This window comes from Pseudophryne corroboree, chromosome 3, assembly GCF_028390025.1.
Source record: "Pseudophryne corroboree isolate aPseCor3 chromosome 3, aPseCor3.hap2, whole genome shotgun sequence".
Lineage (NCBI taxonomy): Eukaryota > Metazoa > Chordata > Amphibia > Anura > Myobatrachidae > Pseudophryne > Pseudophryne corroboree.
Genome location: NC_086446.1, coordinates 255,747,082 through 255,771,155, shown reverse-complemented (window position 1 = coordinate 255,771,155; position 24,074 = coordinate 255,747,082). Strand labels below are relative to the sequence as shown.

The following is a 24,074-nucleotide window of genomic DNA, read 5'->3' as shown; positions in this document are numbered from 1 at the left end:
AGACATACAGACTAGTGATTATTTTGACATTGTTTTTGAGATGTGCAGAGAAGCAGAGTAAATACACACAATGTATATACAGTATCTATATACAGGGCTGGACTGGCCCACAGGGGTGTAGGGGAAACCCCTGATGGGCCCCACTGTCTGAGGTCCCAATCTTTGCTCTAAGGATCAGGTTCCAGATTGTGCAATTAAATTATAAATTATGCTTATGTTACATTATAATGCACAGGGCTATGTTGAAGTTTCTACAATGCATTGCTGTTATTAGACTGGTACAATATCATGCATGCACTAGCAGTATTTACTATATATTTATGAAGGGTCCAGGCAATGCACTAATGGTTAGCCAAGCCTCTAAGCATGGGCCCCTACCACCAAATTTCCCCAGTGGGCCCTTCATGCCCCAGTCCAACATTGTGTCTGGCCACACTCCTAAGCATGGGCCCTATCACCACAATCCCCCTGTGGGCCCTTCATGTCCCAGTCCAACACTGTATGTAAATATATATATATATATATACAAGAAAAAACATCCGGCACTCTGATAACGGAAAAAATTGCCTGGGTGCCCTCCAAATGATAATATGGACAAAGTATCCTTCCCAACCTGTGGCTCAGGTATTATGCGGCGAAGGAAACAGGCGGCATTTCAAGGACTTGTGTAGAAACTTGTTTTTGTATTCAAAGCATAGTGAAAAAAAATAAAAATAAAATACAGGTATCTTACAACGTTTCAAGGCATGATAGCCTTTTCATCAGGTAAGTGACCCTGGTGCTGTGAAGAAAAGCAAAAAACGAACCAAACTAAACCCAGGCACTTCATCGATCAGCCATAAAAGCATCCCTGGAGGGTAAACAGATCGACCAACCAGTGGCTCGCCATTTCAAAGTATGTGGCCATCCTCTGTCCAGCCTCCGATATAAAATTATTGACCATATCCCGGTTCCAGCAAGAGGAGGTGATAGACAGCGGGCCTTATCCAAATGTGAATCGAAATGGATTTTTCTTCTAGATGCACTATCACCTAAGGGCCTCAATGAGAAATTCACTTGGAATATATTCCTATCATGAGGGACACACCACCGGGTCCTCCCAAAAAACTTCCTCATATAACAGTAGCTCTGTCCCCCCTTTTTTAATGCTCATAGTCGTTGATTATATATATTTCCTTGTCCCTTTCTCTTCCTCCCCCCTCTCCCCTTTTCCCCTATCCCCTCCTTTTTTTCCTCTTCTCCTAGCATTTTCCTTTCTTACCTCTTCCTTTCCCCCTTTCCCCCCTTTTTCCCTTCTTTCCTTTCCCCTTCCCCCTTTCTTTCCCCCCTTCCCCCCCCCCCCTTCCCCTCCTTTTGTTCCTGTTGTTTTGCACCACTTGGAGACAGACGACAGCCAGGGCACAGTGCCCATGTTAATTTAAATAATTAATTTAAACAAATAAGTACTTCTCCTATACATGAGATTTGCAGTTACAATATGTTTATATGCTTATGTACCATGTGTCTTCACTTGTATTTGCACAATTGCATGCTTCTTGCTTAACAGCTTTTGAACAGTGTCTTTTAAATATCTTTTTAATTCATTTTAATACACAGCAGTGCTTTCACTTCCACCAGCTTTTTACAGTAACGTTATTGCATGTGTTTCACATGCCCTTTCACTCTGTTTTGCTTTTCACTGACAGGCTTCCCCGGCGCCTGCCTAATCACGGACACGTTGCTTGGCAACACATACGTCATCAGGGAGCCGCTCACGTGACTCACCCGGAAGTCCTGGTTACAGACGCCGGGAACACCTCGCTTCTCCTCTGCACGCTATTTAACAGGTGAGTGTTTCTGGGTTTAGTTTGGTTCGTTTTTTGCTTTTCTTCACAGCACCAGGGTCACTTACCTGATGAAAAGGCTATCATGCCTTGAAACGTTGTAAGATACCTGTATTTTTGTTTTGTTTCTTTCACTATGCTTTGAATACAAAAACAAGTTTCTACACAAGTCCTTGGAGTGCCGCCTGTTTCCTTCGCCGCATAATACCTGAGCCACAGGTTGGGAAGGATACTTTGTCTATATATATATATATATATATATATATATATAGACGTCGTTCGGGCAGCACTCCCAATAAACAAACAAATGTCCCGGTGCCTTCCTAGGTACCTCAGCAGGTCCAAATAATAGAAGCAATGTACGGCGGCACTCAGAAGAATAAACAGGTAAAGCAGAGTAGTATACAACGTTTCGGAGCTTTAATGTCCCTCCGTCATCAGGTATACCTGATGACGGAGGGACATTAAAGCTCCGAAACGTTGTATACTACTCTGCTTTACCTGTTTATTCTTCTGAGTGCCGCCGTACATTGCTTCTATATATATATATATATATATAAATATATATACACAAACTGCATTTTTTGTGATAGATTGAAGTATTTATCTTCAACACTGTTTGATGGGCCTAATTCAGACCTGATCGTAGCATCAAATTATTTAGCAGATGGGCAAAACCATGGGGGTAATTCAGATTTGATTGCAGCAGCATATTTGTTAGCAGTTGGGCAAAGCCATGTGCACTGCAGGTGGGCCAGATATAACATTTGCACATAGAGTTAGATTTGGGTGGGTTATTTTGTTGCTATGCAGGGTAAATACTGGCTGCTTTATTTTTACACTGCAATAAAGTTAAGGTTTCATCTGAGACACCTGCCTGCCACCTCCCCCCAGAGTTGAAGTGTTGCAGGGGGTGAGGAAGCACAGAATAAATAGCTGCACATAGCTTCAATGCAGCCTATAACCCAGACTAGAAATGCTGTGTGCCCTAAATTGCGGGCCTTTGCATTCTAGAGGTCCCTTCACCTCCTGATACCTGATACCCAGAAGTGAATACCTCTGTTGCTTCAGGGAGTTGCACCACAGACAGCAATAACAACCCATAATGTAGCCCAGAGCTTAGCTTATGCTTGATGTAATATGTGGCACCCCAGAGTGAAACCCGTATGCCCCTTTAAATAGTCACTGACAGTGTGACTACCTGTGAATCCATTTGGTTGGCACAGCGGGGTTTAAGGAATGGACTAGAGAAAGGTCACATTTCCTGAATTATGAGGTGGTAGGATCCCATTGGACCAGAGTGGTGATGCACAAGCGGAGGGCGGTGACACAAGTGTTGGAAGGAAGTTATTGTGGGAGGCAGACATGTTCAAGTGGAGTGGAGCAGAATGGTTGTAACTGGAGAGAGTTGGGTGGTCACGCATGGCAGTGGAGAGCTGCACTGCAGAGTAAAGACAGCAAGGTGCTTCCATGAATTTGTGAGAGCTGGGAGAACAGGCATGGGATGCCACAGCCCGGGGCCAGATACCTCCAGTCCTGAACAGAGGTGCGGATGCTGTGCCCATCTTAAAAAGGCTTGAACTCGTTAAGTGGTGACAAGTATCAGTCAAGGAGCAACCGGGAGAACCTGAGTGAGTTACATAGACTGTTTATAATGGACTGCATGAGGGTGAGTGCTGAACCTCATTTTATTTGTCACATACACAACACCCCACAATTGTATGTAGAGGGAAGGCTGCCAGGCTTAATACCAACAATTACACAGCGTGACTCTTATTTGAATACCGTGCTGAGCAGCATAAAGACAATTATTCTTTTGAGGATTAGTATATATAGACATCTACAGTTTGATGAGTAATATAAAGACATATATTATACTACTTTTACACCACCAGCTTTGAACACGGGTTATTGCACATGAGCGAGCATAACCCATGTTGCTGTGCAGTGTAAAAGGGCCCAGTTGGAATGATCCGGGTTGAGCGACCCAGTATTCCAGCTTGGGTAGCAAGCAGTGTTTAAACACGTGTTCAACCGGCTCACTGTGCTATGTAAATGGAAAGCCAGGTCGATGTGACCCATTTCCCGTTCACTTTGTGTGGATGGGCAGCGCTTAGAGACCATATGATCTCTAAGCGTCGACCCTATTGTGTCACCAATGACGTCACCAACCCAGGCAATATGAAACAGCGGTGGAGAGGGGCCTGAGGTGGGTCACATCCAGAAAGCACATGTGTCAGGCTCCTGGGTGCGACCCGCATCAGACGGTATAAAAGGGGTAATACCTTGGATAAAAAACATTTATTGCCTGGATACAGACACAGAAACATTTGTTCTCTGAGTCAGGTCAGGTGTTTAGACCCAGGATCTACAGTTCTTTGAGCAAGTGTTAAACCCTTGTGCAACAAGTACAGTGAAACTACATACCCCATTCCAATACTGTGGCGCTGTAAGATCTTGAGCTCCAACATATATTGCCTATGGCGATTGGGACTTTTCATTTAGGGACATTTAGAGAAATAGTGATTGTTATTTGTGCAAATGATTTTCTTAATCATCTTCTTCATTATTATCTTTTTTGCAGCATTATCTTTCAGAATATGTCTGTATCTGTGTTTAGATTGATTGAATTTTTAATTATTGAGTTGTCCAGTGTATATCGTGAGCTGTAAGTAAACATTGTTTTCATAACATCATCTAAGGTGATTTTACTCTTCAATGTGATTGTCTACTGCAATTGTTATATTGTGATTGTCTATTTTTTGCCATACATCCAATAACCACCTTCTATTCAGAATTGCAGCAGAATAAAGAAAATGACCTAAGAAGATTACTGTCCTTGAACTCTCTGCTTGCGTATCAATCTGTCCTACCTCTACGAACCACATACAATGAACAAGGTACGGGGAAAACATCTTAGGGAAAGGGTCCATCACATAGCCATCGAACACCTCTTCCAACCACAGAAACACCTGCCAACCCCTGAGGTGTTACACATACTTTACTCAACACTTAGAAGTCAGAAAACTTTTTTTCCTGGAGTCCAAATTTACAGTATACAGCCCCAGTGGTGTCACCGGTTGTGGTGAAACCCGGTGTGCACCTTAAATTTCCCAGTGCGCCGGGAGTGTGATTGCAGCAAAAGGGGGCATGGCCACAAATAAAGGTGTGTGGCCTCACGGGATTGTCACTCAGGGCTGTATTGGGCTGCCCCCGGAGACTGTCTTCCAGTGCTGTTGGCTCCTCTTCTATGACAGGAGCCAGGTGCTGTAGCATACTTTCACACTGCAGCACCTGGCTCCTGTCACTGGGGAAAAGCCTACAGTTTGGTGTTACTCCTTCCAGGCATTACACCCGGGTGCGGGCCGCACCCCCCACACCCACCTTGCAACGCCACTGTATAGCCCAGAGGTGGTAAGAAAAGCCCAAGCATTTCTTAAAAACAATTTTCAGAATCATAGCAAAAAGATACCAGAATTGTCAAGAAGATTGAATTAGGAATCACTAAATCAATTACACATAGAGTTAATGACAGCATTAAAATAGCTTTAATTTTATGTAAAAGCAGTTTATTATAATCTGCCCTCATCAACACCAAGTACAGTAAGCAGCCGTATGAAATTAATTGCAAAATTCAAATATTTTAAATCAACAGACTGGAGAATAAAATCCTACAGTATGATTGATTATCACTGGTTTGCAATCTAAAAATACAGCATTTCTTAATACAAAGGGATCCCAATGGACATCATTTTACTTTATTAAATTTTACTGCATTTTAGGATTAAACTTTACTGTTAATGCAATTAATACAAAGAGGCAAAATGAGGGCAATGACTGACTGTTTGTATACAGCAAAACTATTTGTAGATGACTCTTAAATGAGAGTTGCAGGACTGCAAATTTGAATAAATATATATATATATATATATATATATTTATTTAGTCTACAAAGCAGCTCTCCCATAAGCATATATCGATTTAGCCCAGTGCCTGCCTAAGATCCTATGGCAAGGAATCTAATATACATACATTCGACAGCGGCACCCAGGCCCAGGGCATAAAATAACTTTACAAGAGGCAGGAAGAACAGATCAACATTTCAAAGTTTTACTTCATCCTCAGGATAACAAAAATTATAAACAACATACCTTAAGTAACCCAGACACCACACCACATGTACTGCCACCAGAATGCAAGATCTGGAGTAAGGACACCCACAGATGACGTGCGCACCCATCCTCCACCTCAGCAGCTGTACAAAAAAAATGAGTGATGTCAAAAAAACATGAGACAGGCAAATTAATACATTGTATACAGTAAGTTCATGCTAAAGCGCCATTAAAACAATATAGCAGATACATATGAAATATTACCAAATAATATTTATCAACAGACACTAATATCATAGCAGTAATCCACATAGATAGATCCTATAACACTTATATTAAATTACACTATGGCTATCTTAGGACCACCATAGGGAAACTATAAAAGGACATATTTAAAGCCACACAATCTTTATAAAAAAACAATGTAATGCAATACTCTCATTTAGACCACCAGGGGCATTCAACCGAAATGTCCACTGGGTCTCACAACATAGAAGCTTTAATGATCGATCACCACCTTGTACATTTGCAGATACATGATCAATAATCATATAATGTAATTGCTGCACTGCATGCCCCACATTAGCAAAATGACAAGCCACAGGCTGCTCACTAGCATATAGATGGCAGCTGTGATGGCTGATCTATGTGCTGCCATTCTAATACGTAATGTGGTGTCTGCCTTACCTACATAATTAAGTCCACAGGGACAAGTTATGAGGTAAATAATGAATTTAGTAGTACAGGTAACTCTATGTCTAATCTAATAAAATTTCCGGTAAAAGGATGATAGAAAAGAGAACCTGTAGTAAGTGATCTACACGCAGTACAGTTGAATCAGCGAAAACACTCTTTCTTAGCTGTGAGGTAGTGACTTTGTTCACTCTGCTGTATCGGTCCTCATGACCCAATCATGGATGCTTTTACCATGTGTATAACGCAGCATGATTCTAGTACCAGTTAGATTTAAATCTCTATCAGAATTTACAATGGACCATAGATGTTTTGCAGTTTTTGTAATCTCTCCATTGATAGTATTATAATGCTTTACCCAAAGAAGACCTTTGTGGTTAATGGATTGTTTTTCTGTACAAAACAACCTCTCTCTAGTGATAGATATAGCTTTGTTTTTGGCCATCAATAAGGTTTGTAATTTATAACCATGATGTAACAATTTTTGAATCATCACATCAATTTGACCTACAGCAGTTGTATAATCACTACAAATATGCACTGTTCTTAAAAATTGATAATATGGAAGACCATGTTTTAAAGGGGCAGGGTGAAAGCTGTTAGCATGCAGGAATGTGTTCCTGTTTGTGGGCTAATTGTATAGTGAAGTCACCAATTTACACCCATCAATTGCTGCCTGGACATCCATGGAATTTATAGTAAACAGATCTATATTTATGTAAATTTTACTGGATGATAACTTCTATTGTGTCTCTCCATAAAATCCACAAATAGATGCTCAGGTCCAGTCCATAGTATGAAAAGATCATCTATATACCTTGTATGGAACATGGTGTAATCAGTGAAACTTACTGTATATAATTAAACAAGGTGTCCTGCTTAACCGATATCATATATATGCATTAGCGTATGATGGGGCCACATTGGACACCATCACACACCCAGACACCTGTAAATAGAATTTATCATTGACTAAAAAATAGTTGCATTGAAGCACCATTTCCAAAAGGTTAATAACCAAATCAATCTCTGGACCATGAAAAAAGGAATTCCCAGTTATCAGTCTCCGTACTGCAGCCAGTCCCTCTTCATTAGGAATGACGGTGTACAGACTGGTGATGTCAATACTGAATAATCTACTTCCGAAAGAAACCACATCAATCTCACTCAATCTTCTAAGAAACATAGTAGTATCCAAGAGATATATGGGATGATTCAAAATACAAGGCTGTAACAGGGCATCCAAATAAGTGGATAATGGGTGAAATAAACCACCTCTTGCTGCAATGATGGGGCGTCCCTGGAGACTAGTCATAGACTTATGAATTTTAGGAAGAGAGTATAAAACCGGCACAACCGGATGCTCAGGGATCAAAGCTTTCATCAATTCGCTAGAGATTAACCCATCATTTACAGCATAGCAAACAACCTCCGAGTTTCGTACTGTACATAGTAGTAGGCTCTCCAAGTAATTCTCTGTACACAGTAGTGTTACCAAGTTGACTCAATAATTCACATTTATATGCTTCAAGATCCTGTTCTACAATTGCCCCGCCCTTATCAGTGGGACAAATGACAATATCAGTATAGGATGAAAGATCACGTAATGCATCAAATTCACCCATGCTCAAATTGTTGTATTGTTTACGATTATACATAGAAGGTACTATCACATTAGAAACAGTGTGATCAAACGTGTCTTATGTTTGTTTTGACATCACTCAATTTTTTTGTATATTAAATACAGCTGCTGCGGTGGGGAATGGGTGCGGACGTCATCAGAGGGCGTCCTTACTCCGGATCTTGCATTCCGGTGGCAGTACAAGTGGTGTGGTGTCTGGGTTATGTGAGGTATGCTGTTTGTAATTTTTAATATCCCATGGACGAAGTAAAACTTTGAAACATTGATCTGTTCTAATGTCGTTTTTTCATGCCCTGGGTGCCGCTGTAGAATGTATGTATATATATATATATATATATATATATGTGATGTGCACCGGAAATTTTTCGGGTTTTGGTTTTGGATTCGGTTCCGAGGCCGTGTTTTGGATTCGGACGCGTTTTGGCAAAACCTCCTTGAAAATTTTTTGTCGGATTCGGGTGTGTTTTGGATTCGGGTGTTTTTTTACAAAAAAAACCTCAAAAACAGCTTAAATCATAGAATTTGGGGGTAATTTTGATCCCATAGTATTATTAACCTCAATAACCATAATTTCCACTCATTTTCAGTCTATTCTGAACACCTCACACCTCACAATATTATTTTTAGTCCTAAAATTTGCACCGAGGTTGCTGGATAGCTAAGCGACACAAGTGGCCGACACAAACACCTGGCCCATCTAGGAGTGGCACTGCAGTGTCAGGCAGGATGGCACTTCAAAAAAATAGTCCCCAAACAGCACAGGATGCAAAGAAAAAAAGAGGCGCAATGAGGTAGCTGTGTGACTAAGCTAAGCCACCCAAGTGGCCGACACAAACACCTGACCCATCTAGGAGTGGCACTGCAGTGTCAGACAGGATGGCAGATTTAAAAAATAGTCCCCAAATAGCACATGATGCAAAGAAAAAAAGAGGTGCACCAAGGTCGCTGGATGGCTAACCTAAGAGACACAAGTGGCCGACACAAACACCTGGCCCATCTAGGAGTGGCACTGCAGTGTCAGACACGATGGCACATCAAAAAAAATGGTCCCCAAACAGCACATGATGCAAAGAAAAAAAGAGGCGCAATGAGGTAGCTGTGTGACTAAGCTAAGCGACCCAAGTGGCCGACACAAACACCTGGCCCATCTAGGAGTGGCACTGCAGTGTCAGACAGGATGGCAGATTTAAAAAATAGTCCCCAAACAGCACATGATACAAAGAAAAAAAGAGGTGCACCAAGGTCACTGGATGGCTAACCTAAGAGACACAAGTGGCCGACACAAACACCTGGCCCATCTAGGAGTGGCACTGCAGTGTCAGGCAGGATGGCACTTCAAAAAAATAGTCCCCAAACAGCACATGATGCAAAGAAAAATGAAAGAAAAAAGAGGTGCAAGATGGAATTGTCCTTGGGCCTTCCCACCCACCCTTATGTTGTATAAACAGGACATGCACACTTTAACAAACCCATCATTTCAGCGACAGGGTCTGCCACACGACTGTGACTGAAATGACTGGTTGGTTTGGGCCCCCACCAAAAAAGAAGCAATCAATCTCTCCTTGCACAAACTGGCTCTACAGAGGCAAGATGTCCACCTCCTCCTCATCGTCCGATTCCTCACCCCTTTCACTGTGTACATCCCCCTCCTCACAGATTATTAATTCATCCCCACTGGAATCCACCATCTCAGGTCCCTGTGTACTTTCTGGAGGCAATTGCTGGTGAATGTCTCCACGGAGGAATTATAATTCATTTTGATGAACATCATCTTCTACACATTTTCTGAAAGTAACCTCGTACGCCGATTGCTGACAAGGTGAGCGACTGCACTAAACACTCTTTTGGAGTACACACTGGAGGGGGGGCAACTTAGGTAAAATAAAGCCAGTTTGTGCAAGGGCCTCCAAATTGCCTCTTTTTCCTGCCAGTATTCCGTGCCTACTTGGATGCGGTCACTCATATAGTCCTCCACCATTCTTTCAATGATGACAGAATCATATGCAGTGACAGTACACGACATGTCAGTAATCGTTGGCAGGTCCTTCAGTCCGGACCAGATGTCAGCACTCGCTCCAGACTGCCCTGCATCACCGCCAGCAGGTGGGCTCAGAATTCTTAGCCTTTTCCTCACAGCCCCAGTTGCGGGAGAATGTGAAGGAGGAGCTGTTGACGGGTCATGTTCCGCTTGACTTGACAATTTTCTCACCAGCAGGTCTTTGAACCTCTGCAGACTTGTGTCTGCCGGAAAGAGAGATACGACGTAGGTTTTAAATCTAGGATCGAGCACGGTGGCCAAAATGTAGTGCTCTGATTTCAACAGATTGACCACCCGTGAATCCTGGTTAAGCGAATTAAGGGTTCCATCCACAAGTCCCACATGCCTAGCAGAATCGCTTTGTTTTAGCTCCTCCTTCAATCTCTCCAGCTTCTTCGGCAAAAGCCTGGTGAGGGGAATGACCTGACTCAGGCTGGCAGTGTCTGAACTGACTTCACGTGTGGCAAGTTCAAAGGGTTGCAGAACCTTGCACAACGTTGAAATCATTCTCCACTGCGCTTGAGTCAGGTACATTCCCCCTCCTTTGCCTATATTGTAGGCAGATGTATAGGCTTGAATGGCCTTTTGCTGCTCCTCCATCCTCTGAAGCATATAGATGGTTTAATTCCACCTCGTTACCACCTCTTGCTTCAGATGATGGCAGGGCAGGTTCAGGACTGTTTGCTGGTGCTCCAGTCTTCGGCACGCGGTGGCTGAATGCCAAAAGTGGCCCGCAATTCTTCGGGCCACCGACAGCATCTCTTGCACGCCCCTGTCGTTTTTTAAATAATTCTGCACCACCAAATTCAATGTATGTGCAAAACATGGGACGTGCTGGAATTTGCCCAGATGTAATGCACGCACAATATTGGTGGCGTTGTCCGATGTCACAAATCCCCAGGAGAGTCCAATTGGGGTAAGCCATTCTGCAAAGATGTTCCTCAGTTTCCGTAAGAGGTTGTCAGCTGTGTGCCTCTTATGGAAAGCGGTGATACAAAGCGTAGCCTGCCTAGGTACGAGTTGGCGTTTGCGAGATGCTGCTACTGGTGCCGCCGCTGCTGTTCTTGCTGCGGGAGGCAATACATCTACCCAGTGGGCTGTCACAGTCATATAGTCCTGAGTCTGCCCTGCTCCACTTGTCCACATGTCCGTGGTTAAGTGGAAATTGGGTACAACTGCATTTTTTAGGACACTGGTGACTCTTTTTCTGACATCGGTGTACATTTTCGGTATCGCCTGCCTAGAAAAATGGAAACTAGATGGTATTTGGTACCGGGGACACAGTACCTCACTCAATTCTCTAGTTCCCTGTGAATTAACGGTGGATACCGGAAATACGTTGCTCACCACCCAGACTGCCAAGGCCTGAGTTATCCGCTTTGCAGCAGGATGACTGCTGTGATATTTCATCTTCCTCGCAAAGGACTGTTGGACAGTCAATTGCTTACTGGAAGTAGTACAAGTGGTCTTCCGACTTCCCCTCTGGGATGATGATCGACTCCCAGCAGCAACAACAGCAGCGCCAGCAGCAGTAGGCATTACACTCAAGGATGCATCGGAGGAATCCCAGGCAGGAGAGGACTCGTCAGACTTGACAGTGACATGGCCTGCAGGACTATTGGCTTTCCTGTCTATGGAGTAAATTGACACTGAGGGAGTTGGTGGTATGGTTTGCAGGAGCTTGGTTACAAGAGGAAGGGATTTAGTGGTCAGTGGACTGCTTCCGCTGTCATCAAAAGTTTTTGAACTTGTCACTGACTTCTGATGAATGCGATCCAGGTGACGTATAAGGGAGGATGTTCCTAGGAGGTTAACGTCCTTACCCCTACTTATTACAGCTTGACAAAGGCAACACACAGCTTGACACCAGTTGTCCGCCTTTCTGTTGAAATAATTCCACACCGAAGAGGTGATTTTTTTTGTATTTTTACCAGGCATGTCAATGGCCATATTCGTCCCACGGACAACAGGTGTCTCCCCGGGTGCGTGACTTAAACAAACCACCTCACCATCAGAATACTCCTTGTCAATTTCCTCCCCAGCACCAGCAACACCCATATCCTCATCCTGGTGTACTTCAACAGTGACATCTTCAATTTGACTATCAGGAACTGGACTGCGGGTGCTCCTTCCAGCACTGGCAGGGGGCGTGCAAATGGTGGAAGGCGCAACATCTTCCCGTCCAGTGTTGGGAAGGTCAGGCATCGCAACCGACACAATTGGACTCTCCTTGGGGATTTGTGATTTAGAAGAACGCACAGTTCTTTGCTGTGCTTTTGCCATCTTAACTCTTTTAAGTTTTCTAGCAGGAAGATGAGTGCTTCCATACTCAGGTGAAGCTGAACCACTAGCCTTGAACATAGGCCAGGGCCTCAGCCGTTCCTTGCCACTCCATGTCGTAAATGGCACATTGGCAAGTTTACGCTTCTCCTCAGACGATTTTGATAAAGATTTTTGGGTCATTTTACGGAGCTTTATTTTTTTGGATTTTACATGCTCTCTACTATGACATTGGGCATCGGCCTTGGCAGACAACGTTGATGGCATTTCATCGTCTCGGCCAAGACTAGTGGCAGCAGCTTCAGCACGAGGTGGAAGTGGATCTTTATCTTTCCCTATTTTACCCTCCACATTTTTGTTCTCCATTTTTTAATGTGTGGAATTATATGCCAGTAATATATCAATAGCAATGGCCTACTACTATATATACTGCGCACAACTGAAATGCACCACAGGTATGGATGGATAGTATACTTGACGACACAGAGGTAGGTAGAGCAGTGGCCTACTGTACCGTACTGCTATATAGTATATACTGGTGGTCAGCAAACTGTGCAAAACTGAAATGCATCACAGGTATGGATGGATAGTAAACTTGACGACACAGAGGTAGGTAGAGCAGTGGCCTACTGTACCGTACTACTATATAGTATATACTGGTGGTCAGCAAACTGTGCAAAACTGAAATTCTACACAGGTATGGATGGATAGTATACTTGACGACACAGAGGTAGGTAGAGCAGTGGCCTACTGTACCGTACTGCTATATATTATATACTGGTGGACTGCAAACTGTGCAAAACTGAAATGCACCACAGGTATGGATGGATAGTATACTTGATGACACAGAGGTAGGTAGAGCAGTGGCCTACTGTACCGTACTGCTATATAGTATATACTGGTGGTCAGCAAACTGTGCAAAACTGAAATGCACCACAGGTATGGATGGATAGTATACTTGACGACACAGAGGTAGGTAGAGCAGTGGCCTACTGTACCGTACTGCTATATAGTATATACTGGTGGCCAGCAAACTGTGCAAAACTGAAATGCACCACAGGTATGGATGGATAGTATACTTGACGACACAGAGGTAGGTAGAGCAGTGTCCTACTGTACCGTACTGCTATATAGTATATACTGGTGGTCAGCAAACTGTGCAAAACTGAAATGCACCACAGGTATGGATGGATAGTATACTTGACGACACAAAGGTAGGTAGAGCAGTGGCCTACTGTACCGTACTGCTATATAGTATATACTGGTGGTCAGCAAACTGTGCAAAACTGAAATGCACCACAGGTATGGATGGATAGTAAACTTGACGACACAGAGGTAGGTAGAGCAGTGGCCTACTGTACCGTACTGCTATATAGTATATACTGGTGGTCAGCAAACTGTGCAAAACTGAAATGCACCACAGGTATGGATGGATAGTATACTTGACGACACAGAGGTAAGTAGAGCAGTGGCCTACTGTACCGTACTGCTATATAGTATATACTGGTGGTCAGCAAACTGTGCAAAACTGAAATGCACCACAGGTATGGATGGATAGTATACTTGATGAAACAGAGGTAGGTAGAGCAGTGGCCTTCTGTACCGTACTGCTATATAGTATATACTGGTGGTCAGCAAACTGTGCAAAACTGAAATGCACCACAGGTATGGATGGATAGTATACTTGACGACACAGAGGTAGGTAGAGCAGTGGCCTTCTGTACCGTACTGCTATATAGTATATGCTGGTGGTCAGCAAACTGTACAAAACTGAAATGCACCACAGGTATGGATGGATAGTATACTTGACGACACAGAGGAAGGTAGAGCAGTGGCCTACTGTACCGTACTGCTATATAGTATATACTGGTGGTCAGCAAGCTGTGCAAAACTGAAATGCACCACAGGTATGGATGGATAGTATACTTGACGACACAGATGTTTGAAGAGCAGTGGCCTACTGTACCATACTGCTATATAGTATATACTGGTGGTCAGCAAACTGTGCAAAACTGAAATGCACCACAGGTATGGATGGATAGTATACTTGATAACACAGAGGTATGTAAAGCAGTGGCCTACTGTACCTTACTGCTATATAGTATATACTGGTGGTCAGCAAACTGTGCAAAACTGAAATGCACCACAGGTATGGATGGATAGTATACTTGACGACACAGAGGTAGGTAGAGCAGTGGCCTACTGTACCGTACTGCTATATAGTATATACTGGTGGTCAGCAAACTGTGCAAAACTGAAATGCACCACAGGTATGGATGGATAGTATACTTGCTTGATGACACAGAGGTAGGTAGAGCAGTGGCCTTCTGTACCATACTGCTATATAGTATATACTGGTGGTCAGCAAACTGTACAAAACTGAAATGCACCACAGGTATGGATGGATAGTATACTTGACGACACAGAGGTAGGTAGAGCAGTGGCCTTCTGTACCATACTGCTATATAGTATATACTGGTGGTCAGCAAACTGTGCAAAACTGAAATGCACCACAGGTATGGATGGATAGTATACTTGACGACACAGAGGTAGGTAGAGCAGTGGACTACTGTACCGTACTGCTATATATATATAGTTATACTGGTGGTCAGCAAAATTCTGCACTGTCCTCCTACTATATACTACAATGAAGCACAGATATGGAGCTTTTTTCAGGCAGAGAACGTATAATACTGGTGGTCACTGGTCAGCAAAACTCTGCACTGTCCTCCTACTATATAATACTGCTGGTCCCCAGTCCCCACAATAAAGCAAATAGCACACTGAGCATAGATATTTGCAGTACACTGAGCACAGTCAGATATGGAGCGTTTTTCAGGCAGAGAACGTAGATATTTGCACTTGCAGCACACTGTGCACAGATATTTGCAGCACACTGAGCACAGATATTTGCAGCACAATTTGCAGCACACTGAACATAGAAACTGAGAGGACGCCAGCCACGTCCTCTCACGATCATCTCCAATGCACAAGTGAAAAATGGCGGCGACGCGCGGATCCTTATATAGAATACGAATCTCGCGAGACTCCGACCGCGGGATGATGACGTTCGGGCGCGCTCGGGTTAACCGAGCAAGGCGGGAGGATCCGAGTCTGCCTCGGACCCGTGTAAAAAGGGTGAAGTTCGGGGGGGGGGGGGTTCCGATCCCGATGATCCGAACCCGCTCATCACTAATATATATACACTGTATGTACACACCACTGTATATTTTATAAATAGATAGATAGATAAATCTCAAACAAAAAATGCCCCTAATTTGCACTAGGACCAAGAAAGCTGCACCTCTCAATAAACCCCCTGTTAGTCAGAGTTCAAAAACACACACACAATCAAAGGGCACTGTACATTTAATAAAAATGGCTAAATTGTTACCTCTGTATAAATGATTAGTTCTGGTTTATCCTCAGAGTGCTCAATACATTTAGAACTACTCAGCTCTACATCCGACCCAGCACTATATTGTCTACATATGTATCTGTTATACTCATCTATAGATTGTATCTGCTTACAGTTTATTTTATATATATATATATATATATATATATATATATATATCTTTTTTCTTGTATACAACAGTCAATTCTGACATTTTGATATTGTCCTTCTGCTCTTTACTAAATAAAAATTGTATGTTAAAAAAAATGGCTAAATTGCTTGTTAAAATAGCAATACTCTTCCACTCAGAACAATTACAAAATTGGTATTTAAAATTCACATATTTTTAATTCACCATAAAATCAAATGGATTGCATAAAACCTTATTACATCCACATCAAGCAATACATATAATGAAGGATATTGAAAACGTAACACTGATTCCAATCTATTATTAGAGTAGCGTAATTCCGCAAATAGATGATTTCAGTTTGTGATGTGGATGTTGACTTTCGTCACAGCAAACTTCACCAGGGGTTAAGTCAACCGAAGGGGGAATGTACACATAAGCATTTTATAGAGAGTTCACAATGTCATTTTGCATGATAATCAAAAATCAATAATTGGAGAATCAATATGGAGTAATCACAGAGTAAAAATCAAGTAGAAAGAAGGTGAATAAAGATCCACTAGCATTTGTGGAGGATTATAATAATTCAGATACACAAGGCAATATGTCACATGTGATCCCTTCACTGGCAATGAGTGCAATTATTGCCCTTTTAAAAGGACACTATAAAAGGGCAATCATTTTAAATTCGAAACACTCCAGGACCACTAAAATGCGGAGTCAAATGAGTGGGTACTTGTAATAAACTACCCGAATTGGTTCATACATTTCCCTCTGAACTGCTAGAAATCTGTCTGGATATCTGCTGCACTGCAAATAACACTTTTTTTATTATTTCACTATTTTACCAAATTATTAATATGTTTTACAGAGAATATTTGGCCATTTACTTCAGTCCCTGCCACAATCTATGGGGGCTATTCAGAGTTGTTAGCAAACCAAAAAAAGTTAGCAATTGGGCAAATCTATGTTGCACTGCAGGTGGGGCAGATGTAACATGCATTTAGAGTTAGATTTGGGTGGGTTATACTGTTTCTGTGCAAGGTAAATACTGGCTGCTTTATTTTTACACTGCAATTTAGATTTCAGTTTGTACACACCCCACCCAAATCTAACAACTCTGAAAATCCACCAATATTCCCTACCACATGTACATGCACACACATTCATGCTAGGGTTAAGTTTTTGGTTTGGCGCCAATTAACCTACCTCAGTGCTGTGAGGCAGTAGTGTTAACCATTACACCATCTGTGCTGCCCATAAATGTGTAGCGATATTTGTCATACATAGACCATTGCTCTAACATGACTTTGGCACAGTTTATACACAGGGCAGGGTATGGAAAATAATAACACTTAGATTTCTGCTACATATATCAATCCAATGTTTAGGTTCTCTGGCAGAAATTTCATCACAAAAAATATCAAATTAAAAAAAGAGACGAATGCACATTGTTGAATGATTCCTACCAGGCTAATGGTGCGTACACACTAGATGAGTCACAAACTTTGCAATGTCATCAGCGACGGGAACCGGCAGGGGTGCCGGAATCGGCCAGTGCATACGCACTTGGTGATGCCAGCAGCGACAAACGATGGTGGGGAGGCTGGTTGGGACCATGCTGAATTTGGCAGCATGGTCCTTGCTGGTAATGTCGCCTGCCGGACCTGCATGCATGGGCGTGTATCGTCAGTGACATAGGGGGCCATTCCGAGTTGATCGCTAGCTGCCGTTGTTCGCAGCGCAGCGATCAGGCTAAAAAAAATGGCATTTCTGCGCATGCGTATGCACCGCAATGCACACGCGCAACATACAGGTACAAAGTCCTTTGTGGTTTTGCACAGGTTCTAGTGACGTTTTCATTCACACTGGCGGCCGCAATAAGATTGACAGGAAAGGGGCATTTCTGGGTGTCAACTGACCGTTTTCAGGGAGTGCTTAGGAAAACGCAGGTATGCCAGGGAAAACACAGGTGTGGCTGGGCGAACGCTGGTTGGGTGTGTGATGTCAAAAGCTAACCCTCCAATGTTAGAATCAACGCACACGAAGAGTAAATTCAGGGCTGGTCTTGTTTTGCACAAAATGTTTTTGCAAGCGCTCTGCTGCACAGGGGTTCGCACTTCTGCAAAGCGAAAATACACTCCCCAGTGGGAGGCGACAATCAGGGCCGGTTCAAGGGCGCTCTGCGCCCCGGGCAGGAAATGGGGTGTGGCCTAATACAGGGGGCGTGGTCAATTACGCCCCCTGTACATTAAAAGCGCCACTTGAATGCTGAGCGGTGCGCGATGACGTCATCGCGCACCGCACAGCAAAAGGTCCTCTCCACGAAGGGAAACTAGACGCTATGAGTCTAATTCCCTTTGTAGAGAGGACCTTTGCTGTGCGGTGCGCGATGACGTCATCGCGCACCGCTCAGCAAAGTTACTCTCCAGGAAGGGAAACTAGACGCATAGCGTCTAGTTCCCTTCAGGAGGTGGACGGGGACGGGGACGGGGATCGGGACGGGGATGGCAGCGGAGGCGGACAGGGACACAGCGGGCAGCAGTGGCGGATCTTGCCACGGTGCGGCGCCCTCCGGATGGCGCCAGCGCCCTCCGGAAGGCGGCGCCCCGGGCAAAAGTACTGCTTGCCCGTGGCAAGATCCGCCACTGGCGACAATGCATTTGCACTGCTGCTAAAAACTGCTAGCGAGCGAACAACTCGGAACGACCCCCATAGTGCATACACACTGGAAGATATTGTGAACAATGTGTCCGACTCAGGCACATCATACATGATATCGTATAGTGTGTGTACGCACCCTTAATCTAAATAATGCATTTTTAAGATAATTTGAATTAAAACTAAATCATTTTATTGTAAAACTTTCTAAGGGAGTTGTATTTTTTTAAATAAATTTTAATTCCTGCACCTACCCAAACAAATGACAATAAATTCTTAAAGTCATCTATTGTAATGATCATGATAGGTAACCTGTGATTACCAAACCCAATTTTTTTGCACAAATGTTCAAATGTACTTAATAAGTAGCAAGTGCATATTCCAGAGTCCAATAAATTTTATGGAACTATTTATGGTGCTGATGTTTGCCTGTAAATGAGCACAATCGAAAGAGTAAAAGGTCACTTCACATTCCGGATTGCTAACACATTAGAACCACTGTCTTCATTCATTTCTCAATAAATACTGCTTAGTTTAATCTCATTTGTGTCTTAAATTAGTCATACAGTACAAATGAGTGGGCTGTCTATATTAGATGTAGCACTTTTTGTTTGTTTGAAGGTTTCATCCTCTTACTTGAGAAACACACTTTTTTCTACTATGTAGGCTGATTCAGACCTGATCGGTGCTGTGCATTTTCGCACAGCATCGATCAGGTCTGAACTATGCATGTGCCGCGGTGCCGCAGTGTGCCGGCACATGCCAGACAGCCGACGCTGGGTGGCAGGGGGCGGTCCATTTAGGGGGTGCGGTCTGGGCAACGCAGGCATGCCCGGACCACGGGGTGGGCTGCAGCGGCTGCGTGACATCACACGTAGCCGCTGCGACTCAAGCATCGATGAGTAGCTCCCTGCCTGCGCGCAGGAGTACATAAGCATCGCCACTGTGCAATGCTTTTGTACTTTCCACTTAAATTACAGGCAGCTTCTAATTTAAAAAAAAAACCATCATCCCAGCATGTCTGGCAGGCGTCTATCCTTGTCACCTGGTGATAAGGACAGAAGGGATGATGTTTTGAGGATTATTTAACTGTACCTTAATCAGCCCCACATGTGCCCAGGATCCGGAATATGTGGCTATTCTAACATGCGCTTATAGGTGTAAACTTCCTTACACCCATCTCCTCTGGTACGCCCCCAACTGTCCACTAGTGGTGGATCTGTTATTCCTTTATATTGTATATTTTAAATTGTATATTTTATATTTTTATTGTGTATTTACCTACATAAAACCCTACGGTATTTCTCTATTTCGGAATCCTTATGTTTTCTCTTCCTTATATATGGATATCATGGCTATGAGAGAGGAAGAGACCCCTAAGATTACAGTCGAGGTCTAGGAGGTGAAATTATTTTCTCCATTTGGAAAGAGTTCTCACAGGTATGAGAGAGAGAATAATTGTAGAAGGTCAAAAAGAGACTACTAAATCCATGTTTGATCACTGAATGAGCTTATACATATCCTTTTAACAGTATTAACCAAATTTTGTGTGTGCGCTGAGTGATATGTTCTTTTTTTATATATATTAATTGAGGGTGTTTGAATGGACTACCCTTATCACTATTTTAGCAGCATTCCAGTGAAGCACAGGTTCCTACACTCTATTTTTAGCTTCTAATTTTAAAGCTTATTCAGGGACAAGTAAGAAAAGGATGGCCCTAAAATAATTGTCTATAGACTCTCCCTGAGCAGCAGATAAACCCGTCAATGTATTTTTCAACGCCCTGAATTTCATGTAAAAATTCTTGTTCTACAGTAATAAAGATGTGGTGCTACCATTTTCACATACAAAATCCATGTGTGTTGCTAAAATCATGGTGCCTGGTAGTTGCACATTTGTAAATGGTGCTTTTGCAAGCCGTGCTTCTCTACATGTTTGACCTACTGTAGGAATCTAAAGACACAATAATAAGTGTACTGTAGCATGCTTTGCACTTACTGTAATATCAATGGCATTTTAAAATTCAAGGTTGAACCAGCTGAGAAGCGCAGCTAGCAAAAGCCGTCACTTATGCCTGGCATACATATGCAGATAAAACGCCTGTCAGACCGACAAGCAGTTTATCTACCACTGCCGATATTCGGGACATACACTGAGAGATATCGGTAGTGTGCATGCCCAGCAGTAGTTTATCCAGTATGAGGAGCAAACCTGAACAATATGAGGATATAAATACCAAAGGCAATGTGGGGAAATTGAACAAAGGGAGAAAGAAACTTTTCTTTTTTTTATACACTAGCATTTGACCGCAGATTCGTTTGTGTGGATGTCTGTTATTGCTCAGCGGAACTAGCTTTATGATGGTAATAGTGCCATCTCATATTGTGATGTATATTTTATATTGTATACATTGATCACAAAATTAATTTGTAAATAATATTTGCAGTTTTTCCTTCAGCGATTAACACAAAAAGGATGCATGGGGCAACTATAGAGTATGCTGACTCAGAAGATGGTAGATCAAGTGGAAAACCTGGCTAAGCAAAAGGAGACTGAGAAAGAAATCAGTTGTGCAAAGGATCAGACTAAGGAGAAAATTGCAAGTTCAGTAAATCAAGTGAACAGAACTATTATTCCCATATAACAGTAAAACGAAAAAGTAGAAAGTCTTGTGAAGGGAAACAAGGATATATAGGAGATAATCTGAATAAATATTTCTGTGCAGTGTTTACAGTATGAAAAAGAAATGGCCCTCAATCAAGTAGCAAGAAATAAACCAGGGCAATTCAATTATCCATAATGCTGGCAGCTGAACCACTTGTAACGATGGCACATCTCAGGCACATTTATGCTAGTTTTCCATCCCTTCCCCATAGGGGTGTGCAGTAAAATGAGTGATGTTACTCTCCTGTAATTAGCTACAAATACACACATTAGTAGTTGGGAAATTATTAAGTACACTGATGAAAGAAAGAGTTGAAGAATGTTCCAAATGTAGCAATTTACAAGATCCTAAGATGCATGAGTTTACTGGGGAAAAGTCATGTACAGTGCCAGTGTAATTATATATGTGGCAAAAGATGGAGCACATCAGAATTTAAATATTTATGACACATGAAAAGGATAGCTCTTAAGGGGCGGGATGTATTAAGATACATCGCCGCCCCTCGCCGCGCATCGCAGCGATGTTGATTGCATATGTACTAACATATGCGATCAATATCGGAATGCCCCCTGCGATACCTGTGATCTTCACCTGCTCCCCTGCCGGGAAGCAGGCTGCAGGATGTCCCCAGCGCCTCCTCCTCCCCCCTGCAGCCAGAAGGACCTCCGGCTGCGTTGCTAGGGGGAGGAGGAGATTACCTTCCAGCTCCAGGCTTCCTGGAGGAAGGTATGCGGGGGGGGGGTGGGAGGTCGGCGTCTGCGGCGGGTTGCGGCGGCTGGTGGAAACAAGCCCATAGGATTCTATGGGGTATCGCCATCCAGAGATGGCGATACCCTCATCAGTGAAAACACGGCGGTCAGGTGTTAGTACATTTGAAAATGTGGTAAAACCCCAGAAAACGGGGGTTTTACCGCATTTTTTTCTTTAGTACATCCCGCCCAAGGTGTGTACACACAGTGAGATAAATCTGTAAGATTTGAACTATATAGTCAAAATCTTAAAGAAAGTTAGTGCACATCTCAAGGTGTTAGGCAGCTTGCGATAATGATTCAATCCAGATGCACGCTCCCGTGGTGTCGGTATCGCAAGGCTAGATAGACTGTGCAGGCAAGTCAATCTTGACTATCTAGTGTACAATCTAGTACATGTTAGGGTCTCCTGCCCTGTGCTGCCACGTCGTCATGGCAACCGGGAGACAAGTGCTAGTGGAGTAACCTGAGCGCAGCTGATACTCCGGTTCGGGTCTTTTGCTGTGCAGTGGTTATAGGCTCTGTGCACGGCAGGGGATCCAGTGCTGGTTTTTGTGCTCACAGTCTGTGAGGTCTGAGTGGGGCGTGGACAGCACCTGCTTTATAAGGCCTCTTTTCAGGGTAAGCAGATGCTGCTGAATCTTTGTTGGTTAGTCAGTTCATGAAAGTTAGCCAGTACTGTGTAGCTTTGTATTTGTTTGTTGCTTACTGCAAATAGGCCTGGGGATTTGGTATTACACTCTGCCAATCCAGACCTAGCAGTAAGATTGGAGTCAGTCGTTTAGCTTGCTGGGGTTCTGTTACTACTCTGTGAACTTAGCAAGTTTGCGGCTGTATTCTAAGACTTGCCTGTCTAATCCTGTCTCACTGTGCTAGGTGTCAGGGGTCAGTTTAGTGGCAGTAAGCTAAAACCTGTGCACTGCAAGTGAGAATTAGGATTGTGGAGATTCTCCTTGTGTCTATTATTCCATCTCTGACCAAGGAGTTTACTGCCACACCCGTTGGTAACCCTTTAGGGTTTTGCTGTTGCCCTTAGCAACAGCATTTCGGGTTCTCTACGTATTAAAACACAACATCTTGCTTTTCCATCTGAGCAGTTCTAATACATGGGAGATACCCAGTTCCTTAGCCTCTGGGCTTCTCTGTTCACTTTGTGTGTATTTTGTTACCCTATCACCTTCTGTGTACATAATGTCATATCCCCCAGTTTGTCTGTGAGTCCATCTGTTTTGCATAACAGTTCAAACACCAGTACATTCCTGCAGACACTGGAGTGCATAACAGTTCTGACACCAGTACTTTCCTGCAGGCACTGGTGTGCATAACATATTCAGCAGCCTAATACTCCTGTTGAAATTTTGTGGGAATATGGAGCATACCCCTCAAAATACGTTGCAACAGGTGGTCGATCAGGTGCAGGTCCTGACTCGACAATTTAATGATTTGTCCATTAAAATGCACACCTCCCAGGCTGCTGGCGTTGCTCCCGCAGCAGCAGCACCTGCAGGGGTTAAGGAGCCGAAAGTAAATCTCCCGGATCGTTTTTCTGGAGATCGCTCGCAGTTCTTTTGTTTCAAGGAGAGCTGCAAGCTATACTTCCGGCTTAGGCCTCAGTCTTCTGGGTCGGAGATTCAGCGGGTGGGCATAGTGATTTCCTTGCTACAAGGAGACCCACAGGTCTGGGCATATGGGTTGCAGCCTGACTGTCCGTCGCTTAAAAGTGTTGATGCTTTTTTTACGGCACTGGGCATGTTGTATGATGACCCTGACAAGACGGCCTCAGCCGAGGCTCAGATTTCGATCCTTAAGCAAGGGCGAAGGCCAGTTGAGGTTTACTGTACGGAGTTTCGGAGGCTGGCCCATGATACCCAGTGGAATGACCC

General features: G+C 43.4%; 1 protein-coding gene across 8 annotated transcripts in view; it reads right to left on the bottom strand.

Annotated features, from left to right (window-relative positions):
* LOC135055219 (syncytin-1-like) overlaps positions 1-6,075 on the bottom strand; it is a 113,773-nt gene extending 107,698 nt beyond the window's left edge. For all 8 annotated transcript variants that reach the window (XM_063959016.1, XM_063959017.1, XM_063959011.1 and 5 more), the window contains exon 1: positions 5,975-6,075. The gene's annotated coding sequence lies outside the window, so the exon portion shown is untranslated. The remainder of the gene's footprint in view (positions 1-5,974) is intronic.
* Between the last annotated feature and the right edge of the window lie 17,999 nt (positions 6,076-24,074).